General features: G+C 43.7%; 1 protein-coding gene across 1 annotated transcript in view; it reads left to right on the top strand.

Moving 5' to 3' along the window:
* Positions 1 to 1,828: 1,828 nt before the first annotated feature.
* The window catches only part of LOC126267305 (retinol-binding protein pinta-like), a 107,049-nt gene continuing 89,953 nt past the window's right edge, over positions 1,829 to 18,924 (top strand). The window contains exon 1 of the mRNA XM_049972391.1: positions 1,829 to 1,890. The gene's annotated coding sequence lies outside the window, so the exon portion shown is untranslated. The remainder of the gene's footprint in view (positions 1,891 to 18,924) is intronic.

The following is an 18,924-nucleotide window of genomic DNA, read 5'->3' as shown; positions in this document are numbered from 1 at the left end:
ACAGTATGTACACATAAGTAAATCTGCTCCTTACTATGAGAGGAATGCCGACCATATCGGGGGGAAAACGAACATCTTGCACCAAAAGTTTAGGGCAGCGATGTATGACACACACACACACACACAAACACACACACACACACACACACACACACGCGGGTCAGGATGTCCTGCAAGTTACGCCTTCCAGTAAACAGCCTACAGTAAAAAGCCGGAACTGCCGTAACTCCACTGCTCGGCCGGCACGTTTTATCGGCCACCGAGAACAAGGCGGGGATAGTCAAAACCGAATGGCCGCCACAACGGGACCATTGAATAGTTCCATTCGGAAGTGATCCCCACACTCGTTAGACATTTATACCACTGGGAGAAGAGAGGATCAACTCCCGTTTCGCAGATTATAATTCTGCTGATTGTAATTCCGTAACTCTTGTTATAAATTGTTTGAGGGAGAATGAGATACATGAAATGATAAGAGACTTCTATATATAGCTGTATAGCTCCCTCCCGCGCATGGCATTCGTTAAGAGAAAAAGCATCATGCACACAAACACATAACACCACGCGTACAACATGTGGAACTAAGTCTAGATACGGCATCGTAAACAGTGCAATGGTTATGCCCTACATAAGCATTTAAAACACTTAATACGTAGTATTAGTTCTTAGACAGTAGAAAGAAATACAGTCATTCATGATGCATTTCATTTAGTAATATAAGAAGACATAGTTTTGTCTGCTTCTTCAGCCCGTCCCGTTGGCCGTGCATTCTAACGTGTCGAGATCCGGTGAGCAGGCCAGTCTGTGGATGGTTTTTAGGCGGTTTTCCATCTGCCTCGGTAAATGCGGGCTGGTTCCCCTTATTCCGCCTCGGCTACACTATTTCAGCGATTGCTAGGCAAACTAGTTCCCCACGTACTCGTACACCACCATTATTCTACCACGCAAACATAGGGGTTACACTCGTCTGGTGTAAGACGTTCCCTGGGGGGGGGGGGGGGGGGGGGGTCCACTGGGGGCCGAACCGCACAATAACCTTGGGTTCGGTGTGGGCCGGCGGAGGGGTGAAGTGGACTGCGTGGGGTTGTGGACCACTGCAGCTGCGGCGGGGACAAAGCCTCTCCGTTCTTTCTAGGACCCCGGTTAACATAACATAACATGCTTGTTCAGGAGAGACGGGCTCGATGTTTCTGCCGAGGACCTTTCTCAGGGAGTAGCACCAACACGACCTGCAATTTATGTTAGTTTTGGTTTTAACAATAAAAGAACATCTACAGATCGTGCCTTTCCTATCTTTCTATTATTTTCTTCCAAATTACAAAAAAATTTCATTTTAGCCCTCCGTTTCCTTCAATTAATTTAATTTTCTTTGTAATTCATCGTTATTACTCTTGTTTTTATTGCTCAAAACTATTTTTGCTAGTAATGTGGAACAATGTACTATTACATGTAAAACAGTAAAATGTATGACCTGATTTTAAAATGTTCGTCAGCAGGGTCTTCCAACGTGTAACAAATGAAATGGGATGACGTTTGAGAGGGAAGACTTAAGGTGAAATCCAATGCTGCTTCATGGCCTTTTATTATCGAAAAGCAACAATATGATTTATCATCTGTGTGTAATGCCGACCACGCTCTTATTTGACGTACTGTATTACTGATTCTAGATTGTGCATCAATTTATAACACTTGTAGTTTCAAAATGATTGCTGAAGACGGTACGGTATCTCTGTCGAAAAACTCACTCGCGTCTTCGTCGTGAAGGAAGCCAGAGTCGCTCGTGGCTTTAGATATAAAAACCTGTTCTAACACGCCTAGCTGCGTAGTTGCCTCCCGCACGCGTTTGTGGTCGGAGTTCCGCGTGTGTGCTGGAGACGCTGGTGTGCGCTGGTGAGTCTTCCGACACAGTACAGGATGTAAACGTTAACTGTTTACAACACACCATTTGTAGGAAACTGTCTGATATGGGAAACCTGTGGTCTATCAAGCCTTTCGCCCTCTTCCACTGCTGGATTTGTCACTCTTGACTGTCTGAAACTCATTTCTTTTCCTAGTAAAAATCGTCCTTGACTATGGAACGCAACTTGTCTTTTACTAATACTTTGTAAAATTGATGTTTGTGTAAATTTCTCCTAAAAATTTTATGATTTTTGACAGAGTAAAATTAACAATTAAAATAGTTTTGTCTCTCTGGCTATCCTACTACGAGATTGTTGTGCTTGTAAGGGTTACGTTTATATGGAATGGTGAACGTGATTAGTTTTTTCACGACATTTACAAAGATATTTCTTCTTTCATTGCCCTCACGGGAAAGTTAAGATTAGTAACGATAAGCCGGTGGGAGTGGCCGAGCGGTTCCGCGCAACAATCTGGAACCGCGTGATCACTATGGTCGCAGGTTCGAATCCTGCCTCGGGCATGGATGTGTGTGATGTCCTTAGGTTAGTTAGGTTTAAGTAGTTCTAAGTTCTAGGGGACTGATGACCTCAGAAGTTGAGTCCCATAGTGCTCAGAGCCATTTGAACCATTTTTACTAACGAGAGCAAAATAAAAAGTTTGAAAATTTAACAGACTTAAGTTGCAATGTAGCTTAGATAGCCTCTCTATTTAAATTTGAGATCGTTTCCCAGCTTGGTAGACGATAAGTGTTCTACCTGGTTGTTATAACTAAAGTGCAGCTACTCACAGATGTAGAGCGTGAGCCGCAATTATAATAGGCCAGGGAAAATAGGTAAACTAGTGCGTTAATGCGGAACCGATTTACGCTCGAAAAGAAAATTGCAAGAAAGACGCACGCAAATGTTCCCACATGCAATGGAATAGGAATGGGACTGGACCGGAAGGGTCAAAGAAGTGAGAAAGGCTTGATGATGATTTTATTATTAACGAACTCTTACACAGTATGTTCAACAACAGCACCGGAGATGTCGACGAGGTGCTGTACAGCGCCAGATTTGCGCCTGGTGGCCAAAATTACAACTATTTTTTTTTCAGCATAAATCAGTCACTCATTAACGTGTTAACATATCTAGCAAGTTTCGCTGGCATGCGACAATGACAGTCCACGCTGGACCTCTGTGAGTAGCTGCACTTTAATTATAACTACCCCGTATATCAAACTGTTCATCTCGACTTAGCCTCACTACTGTGGCACGAAGTAATAAGTTACGTTTCCACTCTGTAACTCGGAAGACAGAGCAACTTCATATTTCGCTAACCGTGGTCAACATTGCTCAAAGAGATGTTCGTAGTTAATCTGATTATAGCGTTCCGAAACTGCCCCACACTTCTAATTATGAAGTATGACACTTTAATCGAATGGTGATGATGTTGACTTTTGGGGCGCTCAACTGCACAATCATCACCGCCTGTACAATGTCCAATTTCTACGTAGTCCAATTGTTACACAGTGTCACGAATGATAACGATGAAATGATGAGGACAACACAAAAACCCATTCCCCAGGCAGAGAAAATCTCCAACCCGCCCGGGAATCGAACCCGACACCTCGTGCTCCAGAGGCAGCAACCATAACCACTAGACCACGAGCTGCGAACTCTTTAATCGAGTAATTATTAATTCGTTTAAGAGTCATTTACTAGTAATATCAATATATAAATCGGATTGTATCAGAAAATAATTATTTTGATTGCAATTATTTTCTGGAACATGACCGGAAATCTGACAAAATCTCGAAAGCTATTTATATATACTATCTGATTATGTCATGGTCTCGGGTGGCTCATTACACAGGTACTGCATTTCGTTTCATTTTTTACCCTCATTTATCTCTGCACTTGTATCGCAATGAAATTGCCTACCCAACGTTGCAAACGTCTACAATGTATCCTAAATGCCGTCTTTTAAAGATACTTGTTCACACTGTCATCATACTCGCTCTTTGCTCTCAAGCTTGGATTCAGGACTGTTCAATTCCGACTCGGATTGATTTTCCGACTGTTGTACAGGATGGGCGGTTGGGAAGGCGGTGGGCATCATGAAATGAATAGGACAAAATTTAGGCAAAGGCCATTTATTGGCGAAAGCATGTTAAAAAGGGGTCCCTTGGGCCTAGGGAGGTGACGGTGAGCCAGAGCGTAGAGTTTAGCGAAACATAGTTCTCGAAGCTAACCAAAGTTGGTGTCAGCCAATCGGGCCAGTCCGAGCGGCTTGCCGGGTGCAACACCAGGAGAAGCGCGAGATGTTCACTGCTACAGGGCGTGCGTCCAAGAGCGGAAGAAGACAAGAGAAAGCGGGCGCGGAAACGGACGGCCGGGTATATTCGACGCACCACGCGGCTTCCTCTGGCCTGATGGGTAGGGACCGAGAAACCCGCGGGGACGGCAATGGAACTTTCCAGAGCGTTGCCTGCTAAAAGCAACGCCTGGGGCGACGTTACCTCATAAGCACATGAGAGAGGCGCGTGATCAAGGTGCCCTTCCTCGGTGCTGACTTCCTGTTACTAGACCGTGGGACGAAAGAATTTACAGGCAGCTAACAGTGGCGGCTGTGGCTTGGCCGTATGGAAGCTCATATAATAAAGTAAAATCGCCTACTCTCTGGCTCATCCTTTACATCGTGTTAGTTGTACGTCAACAGTGGCAGGCAGCAATGCGGATAGGCTTACGGATGAAGAGTTGACCAATATATACTTAGTCTCTGGTTTCGCTGAATATAATGGAAGAGCTGCACACCAACGCCTGACGACGGAAACCACATCACAGTCTCAGAAGGGTTGTCGCTTTATTCTGTGTTTAACGTTGTACGTTTTGGTGATTGTACGAAGTGCGTTCGATAAACAACGGAACACATTTTTTCTCGGCTAATTTCGGGTTAAAAATTGCGGAATATGCTGTGGGACATTGCGGAATATTCCCGCTTCAGATCTTATAGTTTCTTAAGTTCGATAGACGGCGACGCTATACGTAGTCTTCAAAAAGGCATCTGTAACGAAGGTGCGTTCCAAGCAGAGATCTGTCACTTAGTATCTTCTGGCGGAAAATTAGAGCAACGTAGATATTATAGGCGTTTGCAGAATGTCTACGGAGACCCGGCAGTGAACAAAAGCACGGTGAGCCGTTGGGTGAGGCGCCTGTCATCAGCGCCAAGAGGTCGCGCAACAAACGTGTTCCATCTCCCACGTGCCGGCCGTACCGCACACAGCTTTGACTCCTGCAAAACTGGAACGTGCGGACGCTCTCGTGCGATGTGATCGACCGATCACAATCAAACATCTCGCTGCTCAATTAGATTTTCCCGTTAGTAGTGCTGACACACTCGTCCAGTTGGGGTACTCAAAGATGTGTGCCCACTGGGGCAGGACACCATAAAGAGCAACGAAGAACCATCTGTGGGGATTGCTTGCGTCTTACAAGACCGATCGTGACAATTTTTTGTCGAACATAGTCGCAGATGATAGAATATGAGTTCATCACTTCGAACCGTAAACAAAACAGCAATCCATGGAATGGCACAGTGTCACCTCTTCTGGTGTTCAAAGCTGCATTCTCAGCCCTTAAAACCACGGCGGCGGTCTTCTGGGACTCCGAAGGGCATATTCTATTTGATGTCCTCTCACAGGGTGCAACGATCTACTCTGAGGTGTATTGTATTACTCTCAGGAAACTGAAGAAACAACGTCAGCGTGTTCGTCGAGACAAAAATGCTGTTGTTTCTCATGTGCCCTACAGCTCGGATCTCGTACCTTCCGACTTCCATCTGTTTGACTCAATGAAGGATGTGCTCCGAAGAAGAAGTACGTGAATGACGGGGAGGTTATTGATGCAGCAAGACGATAGCTCTGACACCGACCAATAGAGTGGTACCAGGTAAGCAAAAGGGCCCTCTCAGTAAGGTGACGTAAGGCTATCAAATTAAACGGGAATTTAGCCAAAAGAGTGAGGAATAATATGGTGTATTGGAGTCCTTTATAAAACCAAGCTGCCAGCAGAAAAAAACTGTTGCATAACTTATTGGGCACCCCTCGTATACTGCTCGCTAACGTGAAGCTCACTGAAAAAATGATAATAGTGATAACAAACTGAATAAACCATAACTTCATTATTGCTCTGCAACGAGCGACTTGAAACGATGGCTTCTTATGACAGGGAGCTCCGAAATTTTGTTGATGAAGTTCAGGCTCTGCCAGTACCTCTCCATTTATCTTAACGTGTATGTTACCTGAAAGAGATGTTTCAAAGTGTTTCAGGAGGGAGGAACAGTAAGTACACTATGTGATCAATACTATACGGACACCCTCAAAAACATACGTTTCTCATATTAGGTGCATTGTGTTGCCTTATACTGCCAGGTACCCTGTATCAGCAACATCAGTAGTCATTAGCCACCGAGAGAGAGCAGAATGGGGCGCTCCGTGGAACTCACGGACTTCGAACGTGGTCCGGTGATTGGCTGTCTCTTGTGTCATACGTCTGTACGTGAGATTTCCATGCTCCTAAACACCACTAGGTTCACTGTGTGAAATGGAAACGTGAATGGACACGTACAGCACAAAAGCGTACAGGCCGCCCTCGTCTGTTGACTGACAGAAACCGCCGTCGCCGGCCGGAGTGACCAAGCGGTTCTAGGCGCTGCAGTCTGGAACTGCGCGACCACTACGGTCACAGGTTCGAATCCCGCCTCGGGCATGGATGTGTGTGATGGCCTTAGGTTAGTTAGGTTTAAGTAGTTCTAAGTTCTAGGAGACTGATGACCTCAGATGTTAAGTCCCATAGTGCTCAGAGCCAGACCGCCGTCTGTTGAAGAGGGGTCGTAATGTGAAATAGGCAGACATCTGTCCAGACTATCCCACAGGAATTCCAAACTACATCAGGATCCACTGACAGTTAGTCGGGAGGTGAGAGAACTTGGATTTCATAGTCGAGCGGCTGCTCTTAAGCCACACATCACTCCGGTGATTGCCAAATGATGCCTCGCTTGATGTAAGGAGCTTAAACATTGGACGATTGAACAGTGGTAAAAAAGTTGTATGGAGAGACGAATCACGGTACACAATGTGGCGATCCAATAGCAGCGTATTGGTATGGCGAATGCTGGGTGAACGTCATCTGCCAGTATGTGTAGTGCCAACAGTGAAATTCAGAGGCGGTGGGGTTATGGTGTGGTCGTGTTTTTCATGGAGTGGGCTTGCACCCCTTGTTGTTTCGGGTGGCACTATTACATCACAGTCCTACATTGATGTTTTAAGCACCTTCTTGCTTCCTACAGTTGAAGAGAAATTCGGGGACGGCGATTGCATCTTTCAACACAATCGAGCACCAGTTCATAATGCACGGTCAGTGGAGGAGTGGTTACACGACAATAACATCCTTGTAATGGACTGGCCTGTACAGAGTTTTGACCTTAATCCTTTGGGATGTTTTGGAACGCCGACTTCGTGCCAAGCCTCAGCGACCGACATCGATACCTCTCCTCAGTGCAGCACTTCGTGAGGAGTGGGCTGCCATTCCCCAAGAAATCTTCCAGTACTTGATTGAACGTATGCCTGCGAGAGTGGAAGCTGTCATCAAGGCTAAGGGTGGGCCAACACCATATTGAATTCCAGCATTAGCAATGTAGGGCGCCAAGAACTTGTAAGTCATTTTCAGCCAGACGTACTGGTACTTTTGATCACACAGTGTATTTTGGAGCAGGCCTATTCAGCTACTTGTTCGTGTGCCTGCCTCGCAAGCACGCGTCGTCACTGAGGAACTCACCGTTTCACGGCGAGTATTGGAAGAGGTGGAAAGGGAGCGTAGGGGAGGGAAGGAGAATTCTGAACAAGGCAACTCGGCACGAGAAACTGTTGTCAACGAATCTATGCTACAGCCGCTAATCTACGGAGATGTATCGTTTCACGGTGACAGCTTAATGCCTTTTGTGACAAATTTATTTCCTTAAACTGTTGCTTTGGTGAGAAATGACATCGAAATGAAAATTACATCTCTTTTAATTGATGAAGCAAAGAATGTGGTGCAGCTAAGTACGAAACACGATATTTGTTACGATTGATGCAGCGTTGTGGTGAATGTCGTTTTCGGACGAAGTGACATTGACATCAACATGTATTTCGCGACTTCCGTGTTCACATGTAAAACATACAGACACTGCAAGTCGATACATACTATTTTCTTTTTGCTTACGATTAAAACATCAATGATTTATGGCATCATTTCCTCAGCATTGCTAATTCGAAGATACGCTTGTAAACCGAAGTCTGTCAGTGACCTTCAGTAGATACATTTCGTTCTCTTCACTGCGTACGGAAGTTGATAGATAACATTGATACGTAGGTCCAAACATCGACCTAATCACAGCTGCAGACTTGTGGAAATCTATGTTCAAGAAAAATTTTATACAAGTCTACGAGATAATTTATAATAAACTCATAAACACATCCCTCAGCTGCTTGTCACACTGCATGTCTGTAAGTTCTAACTGTAGTTAGGCATTTTGCACAGTCGTTCTATAAATTAATAATGGTGACGTAATGACGTCTTGCAGCCATGTTTTACCACGCTCGCTCGCTGCTCAGGTGGAGAGTGAGTGTGAGCTCTTGTGTACGCCTGGCTGCTTCCTGAACAGGCCAGTTTTAGAGGGTGGAGGTACAGACGAATTCAAATACAACATTGTATTAACATATGAGTCCATGTGTATTTCATTATAAACCAAACCAAAAAAATCACAGGCTGATGATTAAGTCCAAAGCAGATTTTCATAAATTCCACCTCCGACAGCAATGCACTTCGGAATTCTCTTCACAGAGTCAAGTGTAGCCTTCAACATCAGACGCCATTAGATAGGGGGACGAGTGAAGGCTCGAAAATTATTTATTGATGAGTTGCTGTTATTACATATGACATATACCCTCAAAGATATTTTACTCCGTGTTTTACAGTTATTTTTGTCATTAAAATCTACTATGCCACACAAACGCTAAAGCAGGTAGTGGATTTAGTATCAACAACAGTCATCAAATAGCAGGACGATCGATAGATCGAACAGAACCGGAGATTTGCCGAACTGTGACGTAAACAGTTTGAGCAGTTCGTGTCGTTCCCAAACACAGCCCTACTTGAAACAGTGAAAACTGAGCTGAAACAATAGAACACGAATTCTCCAAGAACACAGTGAGATACTTATCGTAAAAAGTAACAACAGCTGGCGTAACTAACCATCTTTTCATCCAGGCGAAGACGTATTCATTCGTCGCATTCCGTTGACACCCAGTGATTCGAGTATGTCCTTCGATTTAAAGCAATTGCGGTTTCCCATGTGCCTTGAATTCACTGTGAGTATCAAGAAGACACAGGGCCAGTCACTACGTGTGGCAGTTATTAAGCGACGGTTACTTCCGCTAGTCGCACATAATTGTCCATATACGACTGTCCGGAAATTAAACCGTTTTCAATTAGACGTTCACTTTGCTACTGTAGTAACTTCTTAAGAGGGCCATTCAATCACAGTGAATCTTTCCAATCAAACACAACCTTGCTCGGAACATTTAGGTCCAGTTCCTCAATTAGGTCACTTTCTCGGCCTTTGGAAGTTAGCATAGAATTCCCTTAGTCCATCTACCATCCATTTGACTTTATACTTGACATGGCCAACTCAATTCATTTTTTTATTTTTTACGCTCACCACTACGTCTTCCCGTCTTGTCTGTATCGTGACCAGCTGATTTTCAGTTCGCGTCATGTTGTCTTCTACTTCTCGCAGTGTAACATTCAATAAAAATCTATATCTCACTTTCATAAATCAATACTCATAATAGACGCTTAGTTAGAACTTTTCGTTCCAATCACAACGGAAACAATATTTTTAAATATTCATTTACATTACTAAAAGCACCTAAGACAATTTGACTCTTGTGTTTATTTGCTTTTTCCATCTGTCCAGTAGTAATATTTATCCGTTCCAACTACAAACGTTATCAACTTCTTCTCTGTCTTCGGTGTTCATTTGTACACTCCTGGAAATTGAAATAAGAACACCGTGAATTCATTGTCCCAGAAAGGGGAAACTTTATTGACACATTCCTGGGGTCAGATACATCACATGATCACACTGACAGAACCACAGGCACATAGACACAGGCAACAGAGCATGCACAATGTCGGCACTAGTACAGTGTATATCCACCTTTCGCAGCAATGCAGGCTGCTACTCTCCCATGGAGACGATCGTAGAGATGCTGGATGTAGTCCTGTGGAACGGCTTGCCATGCCATTTCCACCTGGCGCCTCAGTTGGACCAGCGTTCGTGCTGGACGTGCAGACCGCGTGAGACGACGCTTCATCCAGTCCCAAACATGCTCAATGGGGGACAGATCCGGAGATCCTGCTGGCCAGGGCAGTTGACTTACACCTTCTAGAGCACGTTGGGTGGCACGGGATACATGCGGACGTGCATTGTCCTGTTGGAACAGCAAGTTCCTTTGCCGGTCTAGGAATGGTAGAACGATGGGTTCGATGACGGTTTCGATGTACCGTGCACTATTCAGTGTCCCCTCGACGATCACCAGAGGTGTACGGCCAGTGTAGGAGATGGCTCCCCACACCATGATGCCGGGTGTTGCCCCTGTGTGCCTCGGTCGTATGCAGTCCTGATTGTGGCGCTCACCTGCACGGCGCCAAACACGCATACTACCATCATTGGCACCAAGGCAGAAGCGACTGTCATCGCTGAAGACAACACGTCTCCATTCGTCCCTCCATTCACGCCTGTCGCGACACCACTGGAGGCGGGCTGCACGATGTTGGGGCGTGAGCGGAAGAGGGCGTAACGGTGTGCGGGACCGTAGCCCAGCTTCATGGAGACGGTTGCGAATGGTCCTCGCCGATACCCCAGGAGCAACAGTGTCCCTAATTTGCTGGGAAGTGGCGGTGCGGTCCCCTACGGCACTGCGTAGGATCCTACAGTCTTGGCGTGCATCCGTGCGTCGCTGCGGTCCGGTCCCAGGTCGACGGGCACGTGCACCTTCCGCCGACCACTGGCGACAACATCGATGTACTGTGGAGACATCACGCCCCACGTGTTGAGCAATTCGGCGGTACGTCCACCCGGTCTCCCGCATGCCCACTATACGCCCTCGCTCAAAGTCCGTCAACTGCACATACGGTTCACGTCCACGCTGTCGCGGCATGCTACCAATGTTAAAAGACTGCGATGGAGCTCCGTAGGCCACGGCAAACTGGCTGACACTGACGGCGGCGGTGCAGAAATGCTGCGCAGCTAGCGCCATTCGATAGCCAACACCGCGGTTCCTGGTGTGTCCGCTGTGCCGTGCGTGTGATCATTGCTTGTACAGCCCTCTCGCAGTGTCCGGAGCAAGTTTGGTGGGTCTGACACACCGATGTCAATGTGTTCTTTTTTCCATTTCCAGGAGTGTTATATTTCTCATTCCGGTGTGTTGAGTATACATTTTTTTAGACTTCTTCCCTGAAGTTCTTTCGTTAGTAGCTGAAGCTTGTCTGCAGGAAGCAAACAGTACAACGACGTCAGGAAAGAGAAGTTGATTTACCGACATTTCTAAGACTCTAAAGAGCTCATTAAGGGCTTGCGACATAGTCGCCCGTTTACCGATCTCTGGTGAGCCTTTGGTGACTGTAAGACAGGTGTTGTGTCAGTAAGATGCTGAAAAATGCAGTATTGCCTGTACTACAACTTACTCTTCTACATTCACCGGGCACCGGTGGAAAATCCAAGCGGCGCTTGCGCCTCCTAAAACTCAAAGCCAGCCAAAGGAGTTAGTTTGAACAGGGGAGGAATATTGTAGAAGTACTTTGTGAGACCCAGAGAAAAGATCTTCATTAATTTAAGAAAAACACGTGGAAGGATGGCCCCACTTGATGGGTCATATACCGTTCACAAACAAATATTTTTATTTATTAACAATTGAATCGGAAGTCAACTAACAGTTACCAAGATTCTTGCCAAGTTCACACAAATAGTCAAGTTTTTAAAAATTGTATCATAACGCATAAGAACATTTGCATTATACGTAAAATTACAAATGGTACTCGAAGAACATGTCAGCCGTGGAATACAATCGCCGACTGATTACAAACATTTAATTGGTTAAATAAACCTGCGGCTGCACTCTGTCCGCGATGAGGAGCGTCGAAACCCTGGGCTAATCCCACACGGGGCTTGAATGTAAGTTCAACAAACGTTAAATAAAAGACTTTAAAATCCATACATTAGACACAAGTACATACAAGGTTGATATACAAACTCCATTAGACCCCTCACCACTAGGAGGTATACGCTCACGTTAAAGTTTTTCTTTTACTAGTAACACTAGGGAGCCCAAAGCAAACGACGACACTTTGATGTCAAAGGACAATGTTATTCTGCTCCCATATAGACAAGATACGGACAAGCTGGCCAAACGCTTCCCACGTATAAAAACCTCAACAAACTGTCATACTTCACTGAATGGCCACAAGGTTATCACACAGAAATCAAGTGAAGTACTTAAATAAAGTACCGAGCCCCTATTAAAATCGTAAGGACAATTAAACCACATTCTTTTAAAGAAATCGAGAAACTCAGTGCTCAGTTTGCCAAAAGTCTTTCATTACACGCCCACAAGGACCTCACAATAAGAGAAAGACTGAATAAACTACTTCCCCAAAATCACTAAGCCGAGTCCTAATCCGGTGACAGCCCCGCCGCGGCACGTTACCCAGACAATGACAGTGAACTACTCAACTTGAGGCTGGAAAGAGAGATCGGCAGAAGCACGTGAGACCTGCCTCGTACTATGGCGGGAAAGTCGCCGAAACAGAAGGGAAACCCGTCCCTGCCCCAGACCAGAAGAACAGCAGCGCGTCAACCACTGACGACACAAGGCTATCAACAAGTTCCAAACAACAAACAGCAAACAAGTTTGATTGGAATTAACGTACATAGCAATACTTAAACGGGCAATTAAAGATTATTTTCACGGAAACCAACTACCAAAACTTCTGTATAGGAGCTGCCCGTTCATAAACATTGCAAGTTATGCCTCCTAGCAGTAACAACAAACAATGTACAAATCATTTAAAACAATAATTGCATAATATTTTCACTGTAAATAATAACAGCCAACCAGTTGCAGTATAAAGATTTATTGAAATCCTTGACCACGATTTCGTTCTATCTAAATATACTTTCATCAAAAGCAAAAATAAGTCTGAACCGGAAGACACATTCATTAGCAAAAAACATAGCAACATAACTAAGGTAAAAGAAAAAAAAAAACAATTATAGCTTCAGTAACTATTAAAGTACCGAAGTATTACAAGCACAAAAACTTTTAGTCACTTACTAAAATCACACCCTGCAGTGGAGATTCATAAAACAATAGTTCCAAAGGCGCCATCAGTAGTTAAAATTAAAATATCACCTCCAACTGTACAGCATAATTATAAAGAGATGGTCGATGCGAACACCGCATACTATCAGTACTTAGCCTGTGAACTACCTTTCTTTCTTTCTTTCTTTCTTTCTTTCTTTTCCCCCTTCTATCTCAGTTATAATGCTAGTTTTTTTGCTAATGAAGGTGTTTCCCTGTTCAGGTGTATGTATTTCTGCTTCTGATGGAGTTATATTTAGATATACCGAAACTGTGATCAAGGATTTCAAGAAATCTTTATTCTGCAACTGGTTGGTTGTTATCATTTACCGTGAAGATTTTCAACAGTTGCTGCTTGAGCAATGTTTAAAATTTTGAATTTCATAATAATTTAAAGAAGATTAAATAAGTCAAGGTATACCGTTACTGGGGCATCTTATGAACTAACAGACACTGTAATTTGGATATGCACCAAATGGCCGATTGTGGTTTAAAATGTACACCTATAGCCCGAAAGGCTCCTCAAAACAGAATAACAGTGTGTAAAACCAATCATAGATACACACCCACATACCTCACCCGTGCGTACCTTTAAGATGAGCTCACACAACTTGAGTTACAGGCCAAAACCAATAGCTCACCACAGGAAGGACCTCACGGTGTGCAACAAACTGAAATTACAGTCAGAAGTATCAAACACTCAATGATAACAAACAATGATTTCAAGTACCAAATTAACGTTGAAAAATACTACTAGGTCTACAACTTTGCTTCCGCCGTTTTTTCTCGAAGTTCGGGGCTTTATTGTGAAAAACGTACAAAAAATTCATAGTATTGCCAATCGCTGGCCACTACATTCTCCTCCATCTTTCGGATAGCATACGAATCCCGGGGCGGAAGAACTAGGCGTCTTTTGTGGGTATCCATGAATCGGTTCAATTTTGCAATTGTTCCTATGATCGGAAGTGCTGGTCAGCCAGACTGTATGCTACTGACCGAAAAAGGTGGTAATGAGAAAGAGAAACGTATGGAGAATACGGCGGGAGGGCTAGGGCTTCTCATTTCAATGTTCCACGTATATTTTGACGGGTTTTGCGACATGGAGTCGAGCACTGACCTGCTGCAAAATTACCTATACCTGCCTATCGCTGTATTGTGGCCGTTTGTGTTTCAGTGCTGATCTCGAACGCATCAATTGTTTTCGATAATGATGTTCTGTGACTGTCTTCGTCTGTTTCAGTACCTACGCAAACGTCCTGTCTTCCCCTGCCAAGCTGGTCTTTGACATCAAAATCACCGTTATTAAGGTGTTCAAAACATTCTCTGTACGTTCTTCCACTACTAGTTCCCTCACCATTGGTCTTACCCAGCATTTTAAGATCCACAGCCGCAGATTTCTTCATGTTAAAGCAGAAAATTAAAACTTAGCGCAAATGGCGAGAATTGGGTACGTAAGTTGACGTACTTAATCGAGAATAACCTTATAATGCAATCACAAATCAACTAATATTTTTATGGCACTATATTTACAGATGCCCAAGTTTATCGTATAACACCTATGACCAACCAACCGAATCCCACTTGCCGCTACTGCCGTCTATTGCAAAACGGCGGAAGCAAAGTTGTAGACCTAATAGCTTGACGCATACAGAACCCAAAAGCGGCCACTGAAAGACATAAGAAACTGGATTCATGGCCAGCTCACATCACACCGGGCAGAATTAACCATCTTTAAGTACTGTACTTACTGAACAGTCTTCGTACCTAATTTGAAGTAAATGCAGAGGAAGTCAACAACTTCAGGACTACAGTTAAGCTGTTCGTAGCTGTTAACAAGTTGTTCAGCACATTTCGTCGTATTTACCACATCACAAGTCACTGACGCACTTCCTAGGCAGGTTGCACGCGACTTAATTCATTAAATAACAAATTACAATCAGCAGCTATTTTCTGTGATTTGCCAAAGGCATTTGATTGTGTTAATCACAACATCCTTTTAAATAAATTAGAATTCTATGGTGTCACGGGCAGTGGTGCAAAATGGTTCAAGTCACGCCTCGCTAACAGGAAACAAAGGGTGTCAGTGCAACGGACTAGTGAATTAAGTCACCAGTCATCATCAGAATGGGAAGAAATTACATGTGGTGTCCACAAGGATCCGTCTTAGGGCCATTGCTTTTTCTTGTGTACATTAATGATCTCTAATCAGTTACACTGCCAGAAGCGGAGTTCGTTTAGTTTGCAGATGACACAAGTGTTGCAATAAATACTATGTCTAGTGTAGTTCTAGAAAGATCTGCTAATGATATTTTCGTGAATATTAATAAATGGTTTAAAGCCAACTCACTGACATTAAACTTCGAAAAGACCCACTATATGCTGTTCAGAACCAGAATATGCATAAAGTATGAAGAAGAGCAGATAGAAGAGGTTGACAGTCTTAAATTCCTGTGATTACAACTTGATAATAAATTCAGTTGGGAGGAGCACACCACAGAACTGCAGAAACGCCTTAACAAATCTGTATTTGCAATTCGAGTGTTAGCAGACATAGGAGACATAAAAATGAAAAAGCTTGCATACTTTGCCTACTTTCATTCCATAGTGTCATATGGTATAATATTTTGGGATAACTCCTCAAGTCAAAGAAAATTTTTCAGAGTCCAAAAGCGTGTAATCGTATAATTTGTGGAGTAAATTCACGGACGTCCTGTAGAAACCTCTTCAAAGAACTGGGTATATTAACTTCTGCCTCTCAGTATATTTACTCCTTAATGAAATTTGTCCTAAATAATATATCTCTTTTTCCAACAAACAGCTCAGTTCATACATACAATACTAGGAACGAAAATGATCTGCACAAGGACTTAAAAGCACTAACTTTAGTTCAAAAAGGGGTCCACTACTCAGGAACACTCCAATATTTTGCCAGCAAACATAAAAAATTTAGCTACAAATAAAGATCAGTTTAAAAGGAGCCTGAAAGACTTACTAGTGGCCAATTCCTTCTACTCCATTGGCGAATTTTTTATTAGAAACAAATGATGTATTGTGTATATTCATACTATTAGTATTGTTATTTCAGCTAAAAAAAATATTGACATGTTTCATATCCACGAGGATCTCCTCAGCAAATATATATGGAACGAAAAACTAATCTAATCTAATCTAATCACGAGAGCCGCTCCTTGAGCGCTAAACTCGCCGGTAAACGCGGGCGCCCACGTCCCAACGGTCAACGGTTCCAACTCGCTGCTATCGCCAGGAAGCCGAGTACTCCGCACACCCGTCCAGCTTCGTGTCCCACATACCAGTCACCGCCACACAGCCTCAAAGGGAACTCATAGCCAAGCAAAGATGAGACAATGAGGGCCAAATTCAATGGAACGTGCGCACAAATGGCGCCAGTAGGATTGCGCGAGCGCCCTTACAAAAGCCGCCACGGCTCATTTCGTGAACATTTATTTATTTCTTCTAGTAAGACAAGTAATTACAAGGTATTTTCACATCTCTATCCTCATGCATACTCCACTAGCTAAAATACGATCACTAGCTACAATGGTGGAGATCAGTTAACAATAAGTGTTATACTCCCTCTATTGTTTGTTCTTCATGTATATTAACGACACAGGAGACAAATTGAGTAGCCGTCTTAGATTGTTTGCAGATGAAACTGTCATTTACCGTCTTGTAAAGTCATCAGATGGTCAAAACGACTTGCAAAATGATTTAGATAAGATATCTGTATGGTGCAAAAAGTGATGATTGACCATGAATAAGGAAAAGTGTAAAGTTATTCAAATGAGTACTAAAAGAAATCCGCTAAATTTCGATTACCCGATAAGTCAGACACATCTGAAGGCTGTAAATTCAACTAAATACTTAGGGATTACAATTACAAATAACCTACATTGGAAAGATAACATAGATAATATTGTGGGTAGAGCAAACCAAAGACTGCGATTCATTGGCAGAACACATAGAAGGTGCAACAGATCTACTAAAGAGACTGCTTACACCATGCTTGTCCGCCCAGTTCTGGAGTATTGCTGTGCTGTGTGGGATCCGCATCCGGTGGGACTGACGGATGACATCGAAAAAGTACAAAGAAGGGCAGGGCGTTTTGTATTATCGCGAAATAGGGGAGATAGTGTCACAGATATGACACGTGAATTGGAGTGGCAATCATTAAAATAAAGGCGTTTTTGTTGCGACGGGATCTTATCATGAACTTTCAATCACCAGTTTTCTCCTCCGATTGCGAAATCATTCTGTTGGCATCCACCTATATAGAGAGAAATGATTATCACGATAAAATAAGAGAAATCAGGACTCGCACAGAAAAATTTAAGTGCTTGTTTTTCGACGTGCCGTTCGAGAGTGGAACGGTAGAGAGACAGCCTGAAGGTGGTTCATTGGACCCTGTGCCAGGCACTTTATTGTGGATAGCCGTATTCACGTAGATGTAGATGTAGAATGATAGAAAAGCGACCAGCTGTTTGGGTACGCACGAGCTCTGATTTCCTTATCCTGTGGCAGTAGATTCGTTTTGCAGTCAGCACTTAATGCCGGTTCTCTACACTTCCTTAACAGTATTTCACGGAGAGAATGTTGTCTCCCTTCCGGGGACTCCCATCTGAGTTTACGAGGCACTTCCGTAATGCTTGCGTGTTGGACCTACCGGTAACAAATCTAGCAGCATGCTTCTAAAGTGCTCCGATGTCTTCCTTTAATCTGACCTGGTAAGGATTCAAACCGCTCGAGCAGTAACCATAAATGGGTTGAAGAGTGTTATGTACGGTACTTTTTTTATTCATGAGCTACGCTTTCCAAGAATTTACCCAGTAAACCGAAGTCTATAATTCCTCTTCACTACAATCGGCCTTATGTGCTGGTTCCATTTCGTTTCGCTTTGGAACGTTATGCCTAGACAGTTAACCGACGTGCCTCTGTCAAACAGTACACCACTAAAACTGTATTCGAAAATTACAGGATTATTTTTCCTACTCAGTCGCATTAACTTACATTTTTCCACATTTAGAGCAAGCTGGCATTCATCAGACCAAATACAAATTTGTCTAATTCATCCTGTGTCGGCTGTCTCTGTGTCCTTTCGAGCACGATATCCTAGCGAAGACATTCACAGAGAATCGTGGACTGTCAAGAAATGAGAGATCTCTCCTTACTTTGTTGTTTCCTAACTTCATAATGAAATAGAAACATATAAGCTATGTTGTCTTGGCCGTAGCGCACCCCTACACAAGCAATGCTGAGCAGCTACTCTCAGTTGTGAAGAAATTACAGAAGGGCGCTTTCTCATCCTCTGGTAGTGAATTCCGCATCTGCGATGGGGTACGTCTGTTTCCTGTGCTCGCCCTGGCTGCAGACCGGAGTCCTCGGACGGTACCGTCCGAAGATGGCAGAGACGCGACGAGAGTGAGTCTTTTCTCTGACCTTTGTATAGCCTCCCTGTGTCTTTGTCATGTTTCGTTCTTTTCTTTCTAGTATGTTTGAAAATCTAATAGTGTGTTAAAGTCTTCTAATTGCAGAAGAGATCTTTTTCGCAGCCGAAGCAATACATC

The sequence above is a fragment of the Schistocerca gregaria genome, chromosome 4 (genome assembly GCF_023897955.1).
Source record: "Schistocerca gregaria isolate iqSchGreg1 chromosome 4, iqSchGreg1.2, whole genome shotgun sequence".
NCBI classification, from domain to species: domain Eukaryota; kingdom Metazoa; phylum Arthropoda; class Insecta; order Orthoptera; family Acrididae; genus Schistocerca; species Schistocerca gregaria.
Note: the sequence above shows the minus strand (reverse complement) of the source record. Positions and strands in the feature narration are given on the sequence as shown.